Genomic DNA, 6991 nt, shown 5'->3' on the forward strand with positions numbered 1-6991 from the left:
TTGGTACTTGATTTTTGAATTTTAAAGAGTGTCCACGTGAGAGGAACTACCAACAAGGAGCCCCATTTAGATCCTGGGCTTTGAACAGATGATATAATAGTATTCATGATTGCAGCCTCTGTGTCAATCCACATTGTCAAGACTTCCGCTTTTTCTTTTCCCTTGTACTTTACCAAGCATAATATCCCTTTCCAGGGGATTTTATCTCCTGATAACATATCCAAAGTGCTTGATACTGTTTTACCATCCTGATAACTTGGGCACATTCTTGCTGTGCTTCTTGCAATACAGATTTGTTTATTCTTTTAGCAGTCCCTGATACTTAAAATATTTTCACCAGCATCATAATTCAAATACATTAAGTATCCTTTAGGTTCCCTGATTCAATGGCCAACTTTCACATGCATATGAGCAGATTGAAAATAAGAGATATAAGAACTACGCTACCAGGACTACTATGGTGAGCACCCAGAAAAGAAAAATAAAGCTTGGTTGGTTGAATATGCCCAAATCCACAGGCCTGCCTGCTTTTGCCGGAAGGGAATGCATTAGCTCAGGAGGGTAGGGTAGCACTGGCAGAGGAAGTAGAGAGAACGGTGTTATTGTTAGGTGCTGTTGAATTGGCTCCAACTCATAGATGAGCACACCACGCTGCCCTAGGCCACGCATCATCCTCACAATTGTCCTTATGTTTGAGCCACGGGGAGACCCCCTTCCAGCACTGAGATGCTTCCACTGCCACTGGATCCACAAGACTTTCCACCCACTGGCCTGTGTTCTTCCTGCATTTGGTGTCCTTGCATACGTCAGGTGAGTCTGAAGAGGGCGTTATAGATTAGTATCGAATTTATGGGCTTCTATCGGACTTATGGATTTGATCTGGACCTGGCTGGGATGTTTTCTCAATATTCAATTGCTCTTGTATATAAAGCTCTTTCTTATACACATGAATGTCCTTGAATTAGTTTCTCTAGTCTACTCAGACTAACATGCTCATAGTTACAGCCTCAGAATCCTACAAGGGCATTTCTACCCTGTTCTGTAGGGTTTCTGAGTTGGAATTAACTCAATGGCAGTAGGGAGAGAACAAGAATTAAATAATAATGGTATTATAATAAAGCAAAGATACAAAAAACAAATAGTGTGTTGTGAGGGGGAGGGGAAGAACAGGAGGGAGAGGGTGCCCAAGAAGGAGGCAATAAAGAAGGAGGAAGAAATAAATGCAAAAAATGTAGCTTGGTTACTGAGATTGTCTGCACCAAACTGTGCCAACATCCTGTTCTGCACACTGGGTTCCCAAAGCCAGCTCGGTAAGAGGTTTGGGTGGGCGGATTCCCTCAGGGGCCAGGAAAATTTGGCTGTTCCGGGAGGAGTGAGGCTCACAGAAGTGGCTTGTGCCACTGGCCAGTGGTAAAAGGGAGTCTGCCAGCAGGCATTACTGCATTCCCAGGTTAGTAAACTTGGGTCTCCTTAGCTTTTAAATTGATTTTCTCACTGCCAGGAAACACAAGATTTTTTTTCCTTTCCTTTTTTTGAGTATTATAGATACAAGACTGTTAAGATTTAATGTTTTATTTTTTGGGGGGGATGGGGATCTAGATTTTTCTGTAATGATTGCTCACATCCATATAAACAAACTACAAAATAACAGCATGAGATGAATCAATGATGAAAGTGTCAGAGCTTGGTATGAACCAGGATGACGCCCAGTTCATTGCAGGCCTCAATCAGCTTGTTCAGCAACAGAACCAGAAGGAGCAGCAATGGACGCCACACCGCTCCTCTTAGCTCTGCCTACATTACCCCTGAAAGGAAGGAAGGCATCAAAATTGATAGAAACTTCATTAAGTTTGTCAAACCATAGCTTATTCTCTGCCGCAGTTAATGAGGAAGCTCAGGGACTTCCTCAAACAGCGTTTTCTACTAGACCATATCTTTATCCTTGCCAATGGTTTAAGTAACATATTGATCAATGGCATTAGGGATTTCTGCCCTCTTCACTCCAGCTTTAAACTTCATTGAAAGCACTCACAAATGGTGTCTAAGTCACCAATCTTTTGACTTATCCCCTGCAAGGCATGTATAGTATATTAAAGACTGCTTCCCTGCTCCAAGGCCAATAACCTGACCACTGTTGGAGTAGCACCCAGAGAATGAGACTGAGTGCACTTAATAGCAATGGCGGTGACAATGAGGTCCCTGAGAACAGACTCCAGCAAATCTTTCGTCTTGGTAACAACTTTGATCCATTGATGACACTATTATTTCTCTTCTGACTTAAGTGAAGACCAAAGCGAGTTTGAACGTCATTTTCATCTGGTTTGTAAGACGGGTCCTTTTGAAGGACATTTTTCTTTTTTAGAAAGAATTTTCAAGACTGCTTCTGCCTATCCTGGAGTAGTAATGCCATTAGATCCCTCTCTGGAGATGATTTTGGCAGTATGAATATCACAAACACCAGATAGTACAATAAAATCACCAAATGAACACATCCTATCAGCCCTTCTTGCTCTGGCATATGAGGTTGTTCTGGCGTGAAGGTGGGTTAGAGATCATAGGCTATGCAGATGTTGGCCTCCTCTTCACTGAGTGGAAATCCAACAGCATTCCCTGCTGGACAGACATGTTTGAAAGAGGCAGCGGCAAGGAAGCCTAAAACTTCTTTGAGTTATTTTACCAGCTGCCAGGCATTCAAAGCATTACACAAATTTATAAATCCAGGGATTTCATTCAGAATTGTGAGGGGAATCCTTGGCTGCAGTGTGTACAACTGGGCAGGTGTTTGATAAGTGTCCATCCCATACCTTAAAGGTTTCTGAGATATTCCTATACTGGACTGCCTCCTGATATAACCTGACATTGCTTCACCTTTCTGTTCTGTATGAGTGAACACCTTCAAGGCTAACTGGCATCTAGTCTCCAAGGAGGTGTCTTTACTGTCAGAGCTCTGCATCTCCACGGACACTGACATCTAATCCTCTGGGTCACACACGATTGTCACAAGAGCATGGCTTCTAGCTGGTGTACCCAGGAAGATGACATCATCAATATAAATTTCCTCAACAGCTGCCTCCACAGTTACATATGGAGAAGTCACCGTGTACATGAACTGCTGGAGGTTACAAACAAGTCTCTGGGATTGAAATCAAGTCTGGTCATGTTTGCATTATTTTGGGGGACATTACGGGCCAAAATTTCCACATTGATTGCAGGATACAAGGTTTTCACATGACCCCCAGTGATAGTTGGGCTTATTGTGCCAACTAGGCCAACAGAAACATGTGGGTAGAGTTTGGTTGGGTCACAGCTTGATTGTAGGACGACCAAAATAAATAAAGACAGCCGGCATCCCATCTCCCTCATGCTCCCTGGTGCCTGGACCAGTGAGCTGTCATTTTAACTAGTCCTCTGCCTCAACCCATGTGCTACACTACCTGTGGGTCAAGCCAACCCATGTATTGTGCTGCCAGAGTTTGAGGCTCCTTCAAGACCTGCTTTGCCATGATGCTGAGGCATACATTCCTTGAGCTTGAGGTTAGTGAATCCTGCCACTGTGTTTTAATTAAAGATCCTACCAGGGCATGCTTCCCTAAGCTCCCGAGCTACTGACTGTTGCAGGTTCACCCTGCTGTCTGCTGCCTGCAGTTAGACTCTGCCTACCTTGCCTGAGGGAAGACTCTACTGTCTGCTTCCTTGACCTTGGACCCAGTAGCCCATGTGAGTTGAAGGACTTTCAGTATATTAACTGTTCCACACAAAGGTGAGTTTAACTGAATCCTCTGTACTGCTGTGTAGACTAATTAGCTGTTATATTCCTTCTCACTGTATAAACCTGTCCCCCCATCTCTATCTGTCTGTCTATCTATCTATCTATCTATCTATCTATCTATCTATCTATCTATCTATCTATCTATCTATCTACCTACCTACCTACCTACCTACCTACCTACCTACCTACCTACCTATCTATCTATCTATCTATCTATCTATCTATCTATCTACCTATCTAAAATCATAAGTGTCCTGGTTTTGTTTCTCTAGGGAGCCCTGCCTAACACCCCCCCTAACATTTAGGAAAACCCTGTCAATTCAGAGACGTCTCTGACAGCCAGGCCGGCACTTTGCAGGGCTTTAGCCGTCCCTCCAGTAGCAAGCAGATCCAAACCAACTGCAGTTACCTGCTAGGCAAACTCCATGAGCCCAGTTTTGTCTGAAGAGTAAATAAGGTGAGCTGGCTGGGAGCTGTGGCTGCAGGCAGACTGTCTGGGCCGAGTGGAGAGCAAGACATACTCTCTAGTGTCACCTCTGCAGCAGTCCCTGAGGACAGCTTCCTGTGCTTGTTAGCTGCTGGTCACATTCCTCTGTTTGGTTTATCTTTTATCAGCTGACTTCTTCATATTTCACAAAGATGGTGGTTTCTTTTTCATTTCTTGAAACTTTCCCCTCACTTTCCCTCTATCATTCTCCCCTTAGAGCTCCACCCATTTCTCTAAGATCATAAAAGAAGCAAAATCAATAGTTCTAAAAATGGTCCCATTCCTCTACCAAGAACCGGGCATTTATTTATGTTTTCTGACTTCTCTCGGCCTTTATTCCCTCATCTCTAAAATGACAACATTACACTAAATTAATCCCCCAAAACAGTACTCAGCTCAGCTCTAAACTTCTTCAGTTTTGTTACAGGAGGAAGTGGAGAAATAATTTTATAGGAGGTGTTAGCATATGCTTGATTAAAATGCAGATGCACCTAGGTAAAATCATTTTTAATTTCATTTTGTAATATTGAGTAAGGTCATAATATTCTATATGATATACATTTCGTCCAGAAAGAATGAAGACCTATTTAAGAAGGATTTAAGAAGGGAGCGTTTAAGGATTCAGCAATCCTCAGTATTATTGTTGCTTGAATTCCAATTCTCAGGGAAGTATTCTGTATAACTTTATTCATCACATTTCAGCATGTCATTTCCTCTAAGTGGAACAAATTGCATGAAAGCAGGTCATGAACTACAGTCATTCTTCCTAGTCACTAAAATGTAATCATAAAAATTTTAATGCATGTGGTTATTTTATTTTAAGCAAGCAAATGCCTTGCCAGCATGTATTAAAAATAATTATAAGGTATCTATGAACATTTTAATGAAAAAATTAGATATACAATAGAATCCCTATAAACTAAACATCTGGTTCGATTACTTGGAAAAGCAGTTGGTATTTATTTTTTGTTGCATTTCCCATCAAAAATCTTTCTATTTTGCTATTGTTTCTACTCTTCAAGCTTTTCTTTCAGTGTGTGTGTGTGTGTGTGTGTGTGTGTAAAAGAGAGTGTGGGAGTGCAAGAGCCAATGTGAATTGGGGAAAAGAGAAGAGAGTTATTTCCCAGATACTCAAGTTAATATTATATCAAATATTTAAACAGCAGAATATATGCTGAATGGGTTTAAATTTACTGAAGTCCAATAATCTTCCATCACTTTGTTTCAAATGAAATTAAATCTGATTCTAAGCACCTACTTTTAAAAGTCTATAATAAATTTAATACTCTTATATCAGTGACCTCTTACTCTGCAAAGAGTCATTTCAGGATCCTTGGGGGCTACCATATTTTAGAACACTTGTTTCAGCTCCTCTCATCTTCTATCTGTAAAGAGAGACTGTTTTTTCAAACTTACCTAATTGCTTGAAGTTGACAAATATATTATGGATAAAACTAGAATCTTTACCTCCTCATGTCCACCTTTGTATCATGTACACTTGTTCACAAAAGCCATATCATTTTTCTTGGGTATTGAACGGGCATCAGATAATTTATCCTTTCATCTCTGTTATGCCTTGTCCCTTTTGCTTTCTAATTTGGTAAATTAAAATACATGATGGTGAATAACACCAACAGCAAGTGAGTACAAACTATAGTAAGTCAACATGAGCAAAGGACACCCTAACTGAGGTCGTGTGACATACTAGGCTCAATGGACAAACATACCTGCAGTCCTGAAGGCCCTGTAAAGCAATGCAAGGTTGTGTTTTGTTATGCGTGGTGTCACTGAATTACAGCCAACCTGGGGCAACTATCAAAGACTAATGGGTATGAAAATCTGTTTCCTGGATTCAAATGTCCACATCTCACTGCAGCATGTCATTTTGGGTAAATTACTTAAACTCTCAGTGTGTTTATTTCTTTTGTGTTTGTATGAAGTGAGGATATATTATTAGTACCTCTCCTAAAAGTAGGTATAAATACTGTTATTCAGAAAATGCTTAGGAAAATGGGAGGCACCCAAACTGTAAAATATGTTTCTTATTATTATTCATATTCCAAGACTACCATTTATGGACACCAATAATATTTACTATCTAATGTAGAATCTGACAACACAGTCTTCAGAATCATAATTTTAAATCTTAATTCTAATAAATACATGGTTTTGAGGAAGCCAAATAATTTCTCTGGGCTTTGGGTTCCTTGTCTGGAAATAGAGTGATTAGTATCCTCTCGTGATTTCTGAACCCCATGGCAGAGAGTTTACAAAATGCTGGGCCATTAACCAGAGAGCATAATTGTGCTTCTTCATGGAAATAGTCCCTGTTCAACTCGATTACCAGATATTTTCCAGGGAGGAAGCTTTTCTCCATGACTCTAACCTCTCAATTTCCTGGCCCCAGGGCTAGGCACAATTTGGGAATATGATGATGTGTATGAAGATCCTTTCTGAGTTCAGTTAACTCAGCTGGGACCATCCAAGCAGATCTAGATTATCTTTCAATTGGCTGTCCCTGGTCATCAACAGAAGTGTACCATCTGGTCAGCTGAACGGAACCGCAGCTATATTCATCATTTAGGAAGGAGAGTCACTCTAAAGGCGTATTCATTCTTGAGCCAAGTAGCCAGGAGGCCTGAATAGAAGCAGATGCAGAATGTCTATCCTGGAGCAATCACAGCGCCCTCAGGTTGCATGTGAGTATGCATCTGGTTCCCTTTTTTTTTTTTTTT

The 6991-nt window shown here is 40.9% G+C and overlaps 1 pseudogene; it reads right to left on the minus strand.

Annotated features, from left to right (window-relative positions):
• Nucleotides 1–1662: 1662 nt before the first annotated feature.
• On the minus strand, nucleotides 1663–5731 carry LOC101640789 (annotated as a pseudogene).
• Nucleotides 5732–6991: the final 1260 nt, after the last annotated feature.

This window comes from Echinops telfairi, unplaced genomic scaffold, assembly GCF_000313985.2.
Source record: "Echinops telfairi isolate 266 unplaced genomic scaffold, ASM31398v2 ScPeMD7_4;HRSCAF=17, whole genome shotgun sequence".
NCBI classification, from domain to species: domain Eukaryota; kingdom Metazoa; phylum Chordata; class Mammalia; order Afrosoricida; family Tenrecidae; genus Echinops; species Echinops telfairi.